Below are 13789 nucleotides of genomic sequence, written 5' to 3' on the forward strand. Positions count from 1 at the left end.
AAAAAAAAAAAAAAAAAAAAAAAAAAAAAAAAAAAAAAAGAATATCGTTACTTTCCTAGAGTTGATTCTTCGGGTGACTAAGACTCCTTAGAACCAAGAATGCAAGCGCACAAACTCTGAAGGCCTAATTAAAAGTATGATTCTTGCCCTGGTGTATTAACACTAACTCCTTTGTTAGCATCCCATGAGAAGAAATACCTCAACTCAAATCACATTTTCCTACCTCCTCCCTTGCCAGTTCCGCCACTTTTTCATTAGCTAATCCCAATTAAAACACTTTGTTACTAATGCCATAAATCTCTGCCACTCTCAATAAGCATAAATTATACGGCAAATAACTATATTCTATGTCTATCCAGAAAAACAACACCTCCCACCCCTGTCCTATTTTTTGCCATCTTGGTTCTCAGAGCTTCTAAGTCAACATCCACGGATTTTAATCTGGGTTCCCTGCCCCCTCTAATTAGTTACCTATAAAGTTAAACTTTTTTAAGGAAGAAAATTACCACCAAGGCCCTTCTCTAAACTTAATCATAAACTGAGCTTTTTCTTCCTGTTTGTGAACAATTTGAGATAGTAGGAAAGGCTTGGTCATTATATTTACAGCTAACTCTGCCATTTATCAATACAATGACCTGGAACAGCCATCCTGGCTCACACCTGGGCCTGAATCATAAACGGAGGAGACCAAGCTCGCGGGATTTTGTTTCAAAATTAATTAAGACACATGTAGACTGTGTTTGGCACAGTGCCTGGCACAAAATGTGGGCTCATATTGTATAAAGCGAAGCGGTGATTTTGTTTATTTCTCTCATGGTCAGCAATTGCTTAACCCAACATTGCATATACTAAACTAACAAAAAGAAACATACCTCATCCTGTGATTGATTTTCAGGCTCATTTATTCCTCATTTCTCTGTGGTTTAATTTAATTAAATTGAGCAGCTTATCAAATATTGATTTTAATAAAATCTTGATTAAGATTTGAGCAATTATCAAACACACTTATCCACACTATTCTTGCATTTCAATAGAACCAACCTCAAAAACCAATTTGCTTCTAAAATAAAGAAGTGATTTTATATATATTCTTCAGCACATTTTCAGAAATAGAGAAAAAATGGCCTCCTGTTGTTGTCACTAGCCAAGATAAGCAGCAATGTCTGACTAGGGTTTTAAAAAACTGAATCCAGTGGTTATCTCATCCTCAATGAATAGTAGAAAGGGAAACTCAAAAAAAATTAACTCCTTTAATAAACATTGATTTGGCTCCTACTGCGTACGAAGTACTATTTTACCCAACGCAAGTAGAGATAAGGAAAAGCTAATTATGCAGTAAGTTTTAATGTATGTGGAAAAATTCAGCCACACTTAAAAGTTTTTTATTTTATTAAATAATAACCAGAGAACTACATTTATTCCAACTCTTAAAATTACTCTGTTGTGTAATTTATGAATATAGTCTCATTATTAGGAGAATCTAATGTAAATGTGATGGTATAAATTATCAATAGTATTATATTAGCAATTAACCATAAGTATAAGACATTTAATAAGTTAAATATTTGGTTTGAAAGTTAAGTGCTAAAAAAACTGTTTAGCCGATAGCTGTCACAGCAGCACCACCTAGAGGCCTTTGAGGAGTAATACAGATCATTTCCCCAAACTTGCCTTCTTATTTAGAGACAAAGAGCAGTAGCTACTCCATTTCAGCATCTTGTGTCACTGAAAGCATTTTAATTCTATTGAGCATATTCTTAAATATTGAAATACTTAAAAATAGCTAAATGAAATTTAATAACCTTAAAATCACAATGCATTTTGGCAAAAGATGCCAATACTCCCCCCTGGCATAGGAGATAAAACTGGGCAAATATGGGAGCAGCCCAGGTCCTGGGACATTAAAACATGAGACACAGGCATCCTCTCTCTAACACGCACCTCCTTATTCTGTCTTGATCGCAAACACATGAGCGCCCAGGCCGACTGCACATTTGGTAGCACTTCAAAGATACGTTCCTGAGCTACTGCCCAAAGTGTAGTTAAAGATGTTGAGAAGAAATTAACTTTCCATTGTTAACATCGTTTATATCAACAGATTCACTTACTAATTCCCTTCTGTTTGGACGAACGGAGGCAAGATGGTGCACTTCCGGGTTCTTCTTCACCACCAACTCTTCCCGCGCACGCGAAAATGCAGCCGGCGCCCGGGAAGGTGCAGACCAACTGGGCATGCGCCAGGTGACGTCAATCCGAAGAAACCAAGATTTACCTGGTCGCACCTGCGGAACGCCCCTGACACGCCTGTGCCCCGCCTATTGCCCTCTCACAGCTCCAGTCCTGTCTGGATGTCGGGACTGTGGGAAGTCCGTCCGAGAGCCCCACAGGGGCACTCTGCCGGCCTCCTTCCCCGGAGGCCGACAGACTTCTCCCGCACACCTTAGGTTACTAAAATAAACCAGCAGTTTTGCGCCTGACCTTTGCCTACTTGCTGGTTCTTTTGTGCTGCTCTGGTGGTCTTAGAAAAACAAGACAGATGGTGCCCAAACCCGGGAAGAGTTGGGAGGGGGGATGAAGAACCCGGATGTGCACCATCTTGACTCCGTTGGTCCAAACACCTTCCACTAGCCAAAGCTGAACTAACGTTCTGGAGGTGGAATCGAAAGAAAAATGACAAAATAATTTTCTTTTTTATTGTTTCTCATCCTCTCTTCTGTCGTCTTTTATAATTTTTCTCAAAAACTACCTTGGATTAAAATTTAGATGATAAAACAAGTCAGTTCTTCATAGAAATGAGAACACTCCTTACATTATTTGGTTTCAGAATTTCAGCAGACTGTGCTGACCATCAGCTGACTGCAGCTTCACAGGCGAATGGCAAAAACAAAAACAAAACAGAACCACATTTACTGCATATATAAGTGGGGGCTAGTGAGGCACAAAAGTACCGCTCATCTTCATTTCCACTTGAGGGCGCTGTCTGCCTCAGTGAGACCGAGGTGCTGAGTCATATTTTGCCAGTCAATGCATCAAATGCAGAAGTCTGCATTAACCTGTACTTTCTTGCCTCCATATATGAAACCAGGGTTCCTACCCAAGCACACTAGTAAAGGAAGGCGGCAGGTCCATTCATGCACATGCCCTGAATTTCAGGTAATGCACTTGAGTACAGTTAACCAAAATAATACTAGGTTTTGCCTAGAGAAGTTTTTTCCCCATCCTGTATGCTAAAGCCATAACTGAAATCACCTCAAACTGCAGTAATTTTAGTTCTTTGAAACATCAAGCTTTTCTTGCACCTGTTTTCCCCTCTGTTCCACCCCTACACCTACTCACCTAACTAGTATCCAAGTCTCCTTTGGATCTCAGCTTAGATAGCACTAGTCCAGGATTCCTTCTAGGATCCCCTCACACTGAGTTAGGATGACTTTCTGTGTGCACCATTTGCAACTATACTTCTCCTATTGGGAAACCTGGTGTGCAGCTTTGCAACTGTTTTTTAACTGTATCCCCCACAAAGCTGTAGGCACTGTGCAAGCAAGGGATATTTTTATCTTATTTATAGTTGTATTCCCTTCACCCCCATGATTCTGCCTCAAATATTCCATCAATACTGTTGAAGAAATGACTGTTCCATATAAGTCTGCTTTATCTTGGGAGGGACTCTAACGTTCTATTCATAGTCTCCATTTATTTGCCTTCCAAGCATGTGCCTCAGCATCCACCATTTTGCTCCCACTCTTACCTTGTTCTTTTAATATCCAAAGTAGTCAGAAGAAGTGATCAAGATTCAATAAGGTAAGCTGTCTCCTGATGGTCAAGGCATTCTCTTCACCATCTCCAGGCTCCTTATAGGATCCACAGAGAAATCATCCCAATTTCTGAGTCAGCTACAAGAGAAGAAGTCAACCAAATAGATTTATAAAAGGGATCATGCTGGAATATCTGGTGTGACATTACAAGGCAGCATCCTCCCTGTGAAGGAGATGCAAGTCCTTCCTTTTGCCAATCAGGTAACAATGTCCTCTTCTCTCTTGTATGCAGTTGGCAGAACAAAACAGAAGGAGAACAAGGAAGCTCAGCCTTGTTTCTTGCTCGACCACTTATTGTGTCCATGACCAGGCTACATTTTGGAACAAGAATAGCATAGAGCCATCTAGATAACTTGGAGGATATACAATAAGCACTCCAAAACAGAAGCAGAACTATCCTGGGGAAAGTTCCAGAATGGTGAAATAAGATTCACCACCCCGGATCCTTATTCCATCATTTGGTTTCTTTGCCTCAGACACAACATCTGCAAAATGGAGCCAAGCTCTACAAATTCAAAGGGACATTATAAGGGCAACTGACACAGAGCGCGTGGAAGTGCTTGGAAAACTATGCCCAGAAAACAAAAAATAAGAGATCAGTGTTTATAGAAGAGCAGCAGACTGCCGTACTATCCACTATCCACTATCCTTAGGTTATAAAGGTCAGAGGACAATGTTTCACTGCCTTCACCCTGACCAATGTTTACTTCAATTAGAGCAAAATTGGCCCAGCATATATTAAATGATAATCCATGGATCCTGAGCATAAGAACCAGGTAGTGATCATTTTGTGTCAAATACAAGGGAAATGGCGTATACAATTGCTCTGTATTGTTTTCATACTTGCAATTCTGTAGATGAAAATATACATGCAGAACATGGTAAGTAAACATGTCTCAGCCGACTCTCTTAGAAAAGACTCATATAGCCTTTATTCATTCATAAAAGCATATTTTTAATTACTGGAACCTGGCAACACACAGCAAGAGAATTTTCCCAGACAAAAGACATCAAGTCACATTTTTTCAAGAGACACAGCAAACCCCAAACAGGATAAATGCAAAGAAAACCACACATAATAAAACTGCAATGTATGCATGAAAAGAGAGTTGCAAAAATATTTAAAGCAAAAAGTGATAGTACTGAAAGAAGAAACGGACACATCCTCGATGATAGCTGAAGAATTCAACATCCCTCTCTCAACAATTGATAGAAAAAACAGACAGAAAAATCACCAAAGATAGAGAACTTAACAATATCATCAACCAACGAATTTAAATGACATTTATAGAACACTCCCACTATTTTAATTGGCATTCCCCAATGGCTAACGATGCTGAGTATCTTTTGGAGTCTTTATTTACCATCAGTATATCTTCTTCAATGGAAAGTTTCTATCTGTCTTTTGCCCATTTTTGAACTGGATCACATTGTTGTTGTAGTTGCTGTTTTTTTGATCTTACTGTTCAGTTTTGAGAGTTCCTTAATTATCACAGACAGTAGTCCTTAGTCAGACACATGATGTGCAAATATTTGCTCCCAGTCTGCAGCTTCTCTACTATTCTCTTAAGATGGTCTCTTGAAGAGCAAAAGTTTTAACTTTGATAAAGTCTAATGTATTAATTTTTCCTTTCATGAACTGTATTTTTGGTGCCAAGTCTAAGAACTCTCAAACTCTCACCATCATACTTTTCTTTTTCTTTCTTTTTCAGTGCATGTACTGTCTTTATCTGATTTGAAGACCAGGGTAATGCTAACTTTATAAGATCATGAAATGAGTTGGGAAGTTATCCCCCTTCTTCTACCTTCTGAAAGAGATTATGTAGAAACAATGTTAATTCTTCTTCAAATATTTGGTGGAATTATTGAGTCCCCAGCCAAGATTTCTTCTGGGGAATGTTTTAGTCTGTTAGTCACCAATACCAGCTATGACCATGTGACCAGTTCTGGAAATGAGGACCGTAATTGTCATGAGTATTTTCTCCTTATTTTGTTAAGAACATGTTTGTGCATGTATATACTTGTACTAAGAAAGATATTTTCTTAGTACTCATTTTATTTCCTTTCTTTGTCCTTTATCATGTGACATAAGATTTATTGACTTTGTATCAGCATTTAAGTATTGTTAACTTTATGTAATAGCACTTGGGTTGGGGATTGATGCATTTCCCACCAAAGGATAGCTGTATTGTGTTAGGCATAATTATGACCTTATTACTGTCTTTTTTTGAAGATTATGTATGATTTTAGGAGATGTGTATGGGTTTAAGTTGACAAGGAGTGGACTTGAGATGGTTAATATTGAGTGTCAACTTGATTGGATTGAAGGGTGCAAAGTATTGTTCCTGGGTGTGTCTGTGAGGGTGTTGCCAAAGGAGATTAACATTTGAGTCAGTGGACTGGGAGAGGCAGACCCACTCTCAATCTGGGTGGGCACCATCTAATCAGCTGCCAGCATGGCCAGAATAAAAGCAAGCAGAAGAGCGTGGAAAGACAAGACTGGTTTAGTCTTCTGGCCTACATCTTTCTCCTACACTGGATGCTTCTTGCCCTCAAACTTCAGACTCCATTTCTTCAGCTTTGGGACTCTGACTGGCTTCCCTGCTCCTCAGCTTGCAAATGGCCTATTGTGGGATCTCAACTTGGGATGATGTGACCCCATACTTCTTAACTCCCCTTTATATATACATCTAACCTATTAGTTTTGTCCCTCTAGAGAACCCAAATACAGGGAACTTTTAAATACGAAATCAATTTATTTTGCTCTTCTTTTCCAAGTTTCTTGAAGTGAGAGTTCAGATTAAGACTTCTCAATTTTTCTAATGAGAGCATGTAGTGCTATAATTTTACCTCTTATAACTACTTTAGTTGGGTTCCACAAATTTAATACATCTTATGTCATTGTCTTTCAGTTCACTGTATTTTAAAAAATTTATCTTGAGACCTCCTCTTTAAATTAGAATTATTTGGAAATGTGTTGGTTAGTTTTCAGGTGTTTGCAGATATTCCCATTATCTTTCTGTTATTGATTTCTATCTTGAAACCACTGTAGTCTGAGAACACACTGTATAATTTCCATTCTTTTAAATTTGTTAAGGTTTGTCTTACAGTCCAGGATGCGGCCTATCTTGTTCTATGTATTCTCTGGGCACTTGAAAAGGATATGTCAGAGGATGGAGGGAATTATGGCAATATGAGAGTGGAAATCTATATTCTCCACTTGGGCATTGATGGTTTTTTTGTATGGTGTTTGGATGGAGTAGAGTGGTTGTTTTCTGAGAGTTTCCATCTTTTTAGGCTGGACGTATGTTGATCCTTTGGCTAGAAAAGGTAGGCTTTTGTTGGGATTTTAAAAAAATTTCTGTGCCTGTTTACATTTCTGGGCTGCCAGCTCCTTGTACAAGATATCCTAGTCTAGGATATATGTGACAAAAAGAAAACTCAAGTAACTTATAAGCATGTCACTCCTTCGATCCCAACGTCCCTAGCCAATCTGTCTGGCTATCTCAATCTCTTCTGTTTGTATATATAATCTTCAGAGTTATTACGTATAATTAGGGGAAAGAATAGGGAGAAGCATGTCTACTTCATCTTTACAGAAACAGAAATCGCTGATCATTTTTGGTTTCTTAATTCATTCTGACAACCTCTTTTAATCAGTCTGCTTATGTGATGTATATGTAATGTAATTATTGATGTATCGGGATTTGATTGTTCCATCTATTTACCATTCGACTGTTTGCCCTTTTCCCTTTTGGGTTGCCCAAACAATTTTTCATATGATAATTTATCTAGTTTGCCTTTTTACTACATCAGTTTGTAATTTTTCTTATTGGTTGCCCAAGAGATTATATAGCTCTTTTTCCACAATCTACTTAGAACCAATACCTAACCACTTCAATTGAAATGTAGGAAACTTACTCTCACATTGGTCTCTCTACCCTCCCTTTACTTTGTAGTTACCTTACATATTACATTTACATACTTTCAAAACCCTAAACAATGCTATAATCTTTGGCAACCATCAAACACATTTTAAAGAGTTCAAGCGAGTAACAGTCTATTACAGGATTCAGCAAACTTTTTCTGCTGAGGGCCAGATAGTAAATATTTTAGGCTTTGCAGACCATACAGTGTCTGTCACAACTATTCAACTCTGTGCTTATAGAGTGAAAACAGCCAAAGAAAGACAACACATAGCCAAATGAGCATAACTGTGTTTCAATGAAATTATATTAATCAAAATAGATGGTGAGCTGAATTTGGCACGTGGGCTATAGTTTGCTGACCCGTAGTCTATTATAGTTACCCAGATATTTTTAGTTTCTTCTTCCTTCATTTCCAATGTTGCATGTTTCCCTCTCCCATCATTTCACTTCTGTCTTAAGAACTTCATTTAACGTTTTTTTAGTGCATGTTTGCTGGCACTAAGTTTTCCTTCATCTAAGTACGTCTTGGCCGGGCATGGAGGCTCACATCTGTCTCTACTAAAAATACCAAAAAATTAGCTGGGCGTGGTGGCGGGCGCCTGTAGTTCCAGCTACTCGGGAGTCTGAGGCAGGAGAATGGCGTGAACCCGGGAGGCGGAGCTTGCAGTGAGCCGAGATCGCGCCACTGCACTCCATCCTGGGCGACATAGCGAGACTCCGACCAAAAAAAAAGTCTTTATTTCTCCCTTTATTAGGGTATTTTTGCCGTATATAGAAAATTGGGTCGACAATATTTTCTCTTAGCTCTTTAAACAGATAGTTCCCCTCCAAAGTTTATGACCAGGAATCATTCCTGTGTAAATCAAAATCATTTCTCTATAAATATACTTCATTTTTCTCCGACTGCTTTCAGATTTTTGTCTTCAGATTTTAGCATTTTGATTATGATGTATTTGGATATAAATTCATTTTTGTTTTGTTCCCCTCTTTGGGATTCATTGAGCTCCTTGAATCTACAGATTTGTATCTTTTAAGATATATTTTTAAAATTTAACTATTACTTATTCAAATTTTTTTCTGCACTGCCCGGTTTTCTTCTCCCTCTGAGACACTGATGACAAATCTGAGATTTTGGAGATTTTTCACAGTTCCTTGATGGTTTGCTTTTCCTCTCTTTTGCTCATATTGGATAGTTTCTTTTGATCTATTTTCCAGTTCATTGACTCTTTCCTCTAACATCTCCAGTGTGCTCTTTAGCTCACCCAGTGAGGTTTTCGTTTGTTATTTTGTCAGTTCTAAAACTTCCATTTGCTCCTTCTTTACATCATATATTTACATCATATATTTCCCACCCGAGATTTTCTATCTTTCCATTTGTTTCAAGAATGTTTGTCCTTACTTCCTGGACTACTTTGATTATACTTAAAGTCTTTGCCAGATAATTCTAAAATCTGTGTCATCTCACATCACAAGAGAGTCTATTGATTCTCTTTTCTTAAAAAAGTTTTTTTCTGGACTTTTGTATGTCAACGATTTGGGGTTGTACACTGAACACTTTGAATATTAGGTAATGAAATGCTGAGTTTTATTTAAATCCCATAAAGAATGTTGGTATTTTTGTTTGTGCCAGAAATCAATCCAATTTTGTTCTGGCTCCAAGCTCTGACCAGCCTTCTGTGGCTTATGGTTTCAATGTAGGTTCCACTTTCCAAGAATTTGAAGAAAAATTTGGATCTGATCCATGTTTATTCTACCGAGTCAGCAGTCTCGGACTTGTCCAGTGGTCTATACCACAGTTCTATTCTTAAAGTCTTTGATATACTGTCTGGGATCAGAAACACATATACTCAGTCAGGGATAAGTCTGGGAGTCCAAAAACAACTTCATGGGGTTGCCTTCCTGAGCAATTCCCTCACTGTGAACCCCCTGATACTTTCAAATTCTCTGGGGCTTTCCTTGTTAGTCCTCAGACCAGAATGCTGAGACTTCACCCAACTCTGCCACACTCTGTAACTGAATCTGAGTCGAGGTCCAGTGGTAAGAGAACACAGAAAAAAACAGTGAAGTTTGCCACACACTCTTGAAACCAAAGCCCCTCTGGTCAGAGAATAAGGTCCCTGTATTAGTCTGGTTTGTGTTGCTATAAAGGAATACCTAAGATTGGGTAATTTTTAGGGCATAATTAGAGGATGCCAGTGATATCAATAAATATTTCCCATAACTGACCCAATGTCATAGAATTGCAGTGTTATAAAGTTTCAGAAAATCAACCATTTTCTTCTTATTAGGACAAACACACCTCTAATTTCTTAATTGTTATGTGTTCTAGTAATCAATATTTTTTATGGGATTAGTACTTTGCTGTCTTGCTTAAGAAAGCTTTCCCTAGCCCAAGGTAATGAATATGTTTCATTTATTTTCTCATGGATATAAAACTGATACAGTCACATACTGAAAAGAAATCACATTTACCCCACTGGTCTGCAGCTCCACTTATGCTACACACCAAGTGTCCATATACATATGCACAACCTGAGAGACATAATTAAGAGAATAAAATGGGAGCCACAGAGTAGAACAGATCTGTAATAGATAGATATAGATGTAGCTGTAGGTATTTATGTAAAGGTAGACATATACATATAACCATCAAAAATCTTGCACCACAGGGAACAGACATGTGCACGCGTGCGCGCGCGCGCACACACACACACACACACACAAAGAAATAAAAAAAGTCAATAATTATGTGGAGGAAAAAGTGACCAATCTCACCAGTAATCAAGGAGATGCAAATTAAAGCCACATGAGACACTAGTTTACATATACCAGAATGGCTAAAACCTAAAAGTATGACAATATTAATTATTGGCAAGGCTGTAGACCAAAAGCAATTATCTTGCACTACACTTTAGGTACATTGGTACACTGGCACAACCACAGTTGAAAACAGTTTGACAATGCGTGATAATGGATCGTACACTATGACCCAGCAATTCCACTCCTGCATATATATATATATATATATATATATACCTGAAACAAACGCATGCCTATGTGCACCAAGTGACACGTGAAAGAATGCTTTGGCAGCATTATGCAGAATAGTCAGAACCTAGAAACAACCAAAATATCTTTCAACAGTAAAAGTATAAATAAACTGTAGTGTTTTCTTACAAGTGAGTACTACAGAGCAATAAAAATGAAGAAACCACAACTGCACACAACATAGATGACTATCATACACATAACACTGAGGAAAATTGTGCCCAAAACAAAAGGTTACATACCAGGTAGTTCCACTTGAATAATTTTAAATGAGGCAAACTAAATCATGCTATTAGAAGTCAGATAACTACCTTGCAGGGAGAGTGGCCATATGATTGGGATTGGCCAAGTAGAAGTTTCTTGGGCGTGAACAGTGTTCTATTTATTTTAATCTGGTTTGGGGGTTTAGCTGTTCACTTCATAGTAACTCACCCACTGTACATTTGTTTGGTGCACCTTACTTTTTTATGTGTTATACTTACCAAAGTAATTTTGAAACTAAATGGATCAGAGACCTCAGGACTGGATTATCTGAGAAAAGGAGAGGTACATAAAGCGCATGAAATTGTATTGCTCCCTTCAGCCCTTCCATTCTTCTTCTTTGAACAAAGTTAATCAACCAGGAAATATTTACAGTTTACCCTCAACCATAAGATACTGAGAATACCTATTACATGCAGTACACCAAGATGGGAACTGCTTGCTGGAGCTAGAAGTATAAAAATGGGAATTATGTTAAAATGGGATTGAGGTAGATGAAACGGATGAAGGTTCTAAATTAATAACAAGTTGTGTACAAAGAGAAAGGGAAAGCTGCTCTTCAATGAGAACATCAACAATACGAATTATGGAGATTTTTCCTAGGGAGGGGAAGAAGGAAGAGAGGTTGAGGAGAGGATAGTGAAGAAGGGAGACAGGAAGGAAATAGGGGAAGGAAATGGGGAAGAAAGGTTAAAGATGAGAAGGAGGAAAGGAATGGAGGGAAGAAGGAAAGACGAACCAAAGAATGGAAAAACCAGAAGAAAGAAACATGGTTAAATGATCCACACTGGTCACCTGGTATGAGCCAGACATTCACCCACATAATAGTTAAACCTCACATATTAACCTTCTAAGGTAGATACTATCTTCCTTCCTTTATAAATGAAGAAGCTGATGCTCTGTTTATTTTATTCAAGGAAACATGCCTAGAAATGTCATCCCCACCTGCACCCAACTCCAAATCCTGTGCTCTAGGAAAACACTTAATTCCAACAAGAAGGATTCCCTTATGGAAAGCAAATACTTCTATTACACTTAGGTCTTGAAGGGAGTCATCCCAGAGGGTGTCTTAGCCTAATAAGAAGAAAATGATTGATTGTCTGAAACTTTAAATCTATAATACTGCAATTCTATGACATTGGGTCAGTTTTAGGAAATACTTATTGATATTACTGGCACCTTCTAATTATGCCCTAGTATTAAGGAGTATTTTATTATTTTATTGTACTTTTTTTATTTGAGACAAGTCTCACTCTGTCACCCAGGCTGGAGAGAGTGGTGTGATTGTGGCTCACTGCAACCTCAAACTCCCAGGCTCAAGCAATCCTCTTGCCTCAGCCTCCCAAGTAGCTGGGACTACAGGCATGCAACACCACATCCAGCCATTTCTTTTTTTTTTTTAATTTTTAGTATAAATGATGTCTTGCTTTGCTGCCCAGGCTGCTCTCAAACTCCCGGCCTTAAGCAATCCTCCTGCCTCAGCTCCCAAAATGCTGGGGTTACAGATGTAAGCCACCACGCCTGGCCTGTGAACATGTTAGAAGAATGTAGTGTCTATTTTCTGGAGGGAAACCAGTAGAAAACCAGGAGAAGTTCTGTTAAATGACAAACAATGCTTTATCTTATGAGAGAATGGGCACAAAATTTATTCCACAGCCCAGTTCATAATATTTGCCAACTGCCAGGAATGCCAAAGATAGCTATATGGGGTGGTACAGAAAATGCCAAGAAAAAACTCAAGATCATTAAGTTATCTGGATTTCTTCAAGCTAACCAGAGAGCAGTAGCAAAGTATCAAAGAGCAAGAGAGACTCTCAGAAGAAAATCATCTCCTTCTAACAAAATTATATGTGAAAAATTGTGGACTTGGTCTCTGCATGTATCACTTTTGGGGTTAAGTCAGAGTACTTGTAAAAAGTATTATTCGTTAATATTTTTTAAAATATTCATTAATATTTTCACTTAAGTTCAAAGTTATTTAGCACTTATTGTGAGTCAAAAGAAAAGCTGAGGGAATGGGAGAAGGAGATGGTAAAAGAGGAATTCACATATTGAGGACGGGGTAGGAAACATGTCAGGCATTGCAAAGACACTTTATATAGCACAGCTCTGGACATTCATTACAGGTCCAAAAAAGGCATAAAAATTAAACCAAGCTACCTCCAAGAAATAATTAGAAGTGAAAAATTGATAAGGGGAAAATGGCTCAAGTTCTCCTCATTGATTTCCTGTGCATAGAGTCAAACCTGACCGTTGGCTGGAAGTCAGTTTGGCTACTTCTTATTTCTCTTGAGCAGTTGGGTTCTCCTGTCAGTGCCTTTCATGGTAGAATCGGTTTTTGCTCTAATTACAGCTGTCAGCGATTGAATGAGCTTGACACCCTGACTCCAGAAACGAGGAAATCCACACTCCATGCATATGCAGTGGGTTCCTTCATTAAAGCTGACTGACATATCAGACATGTTGCACTGTCACTGATTTTTGTAAGAAAAACAAATGGCTACACAATCAAGTAGGAAGCTCCTTGATCAGAAACACCCAGAGAGCCCAAGAATCAGTCTTCAATTCAGCCAGTACTTCTCTAAAGACCTCTATTTGTATTACTGCAAAATGGTAGCTATGGTCAATCAGGTAAGAGCCAGAACTGTACACACATGCACGCATACACACACAAGCACACACATGCACATGCACACACCAGATTCAGACTCCTTCCCCACGGCTCTAGCAGCCCTTTCC

General features: G+C 38.4%; 1 long non-coding RNA gene across 2 annotated transcripts in view; it reads right to left on the reverse strand.

Moving 5' to 3' along the window:
• The window catches only part of LOC111552541, a 310028-nt gene that overhangs the window by 294817 nt on the left and 1422 nt on the right, over nucleotides 1–13789 (reverse strand). For both annotated transcript variants that reach the window (XR_002734665.2, XR_002734664.2), the window contains exon 2: nucleotides 3746–3890. This is a non-coding gene — a long non-coding RNA (uncharacterized LOC111552541). The remainder of the gene's footprint in view (nucleotides 1–3745; nucleotides 3891–13789) is intronic.

Source organism: Piliocolobus tephrosceles, chromosome 17, assembly GCF_002776525.5.
Source record: "Piliocolobus tephrosceles isolate RC106 chromosome 17, ASM277652v3, whole genome shotgun sequence".
NCBI classification, from domain to species: domain Eukaryota; kingdom Metazoa; phylum Chordata; class Mammalia; order Primates; family Cercopithecidae; genus Piliocolobus; species Piliocolobus tephrosceles.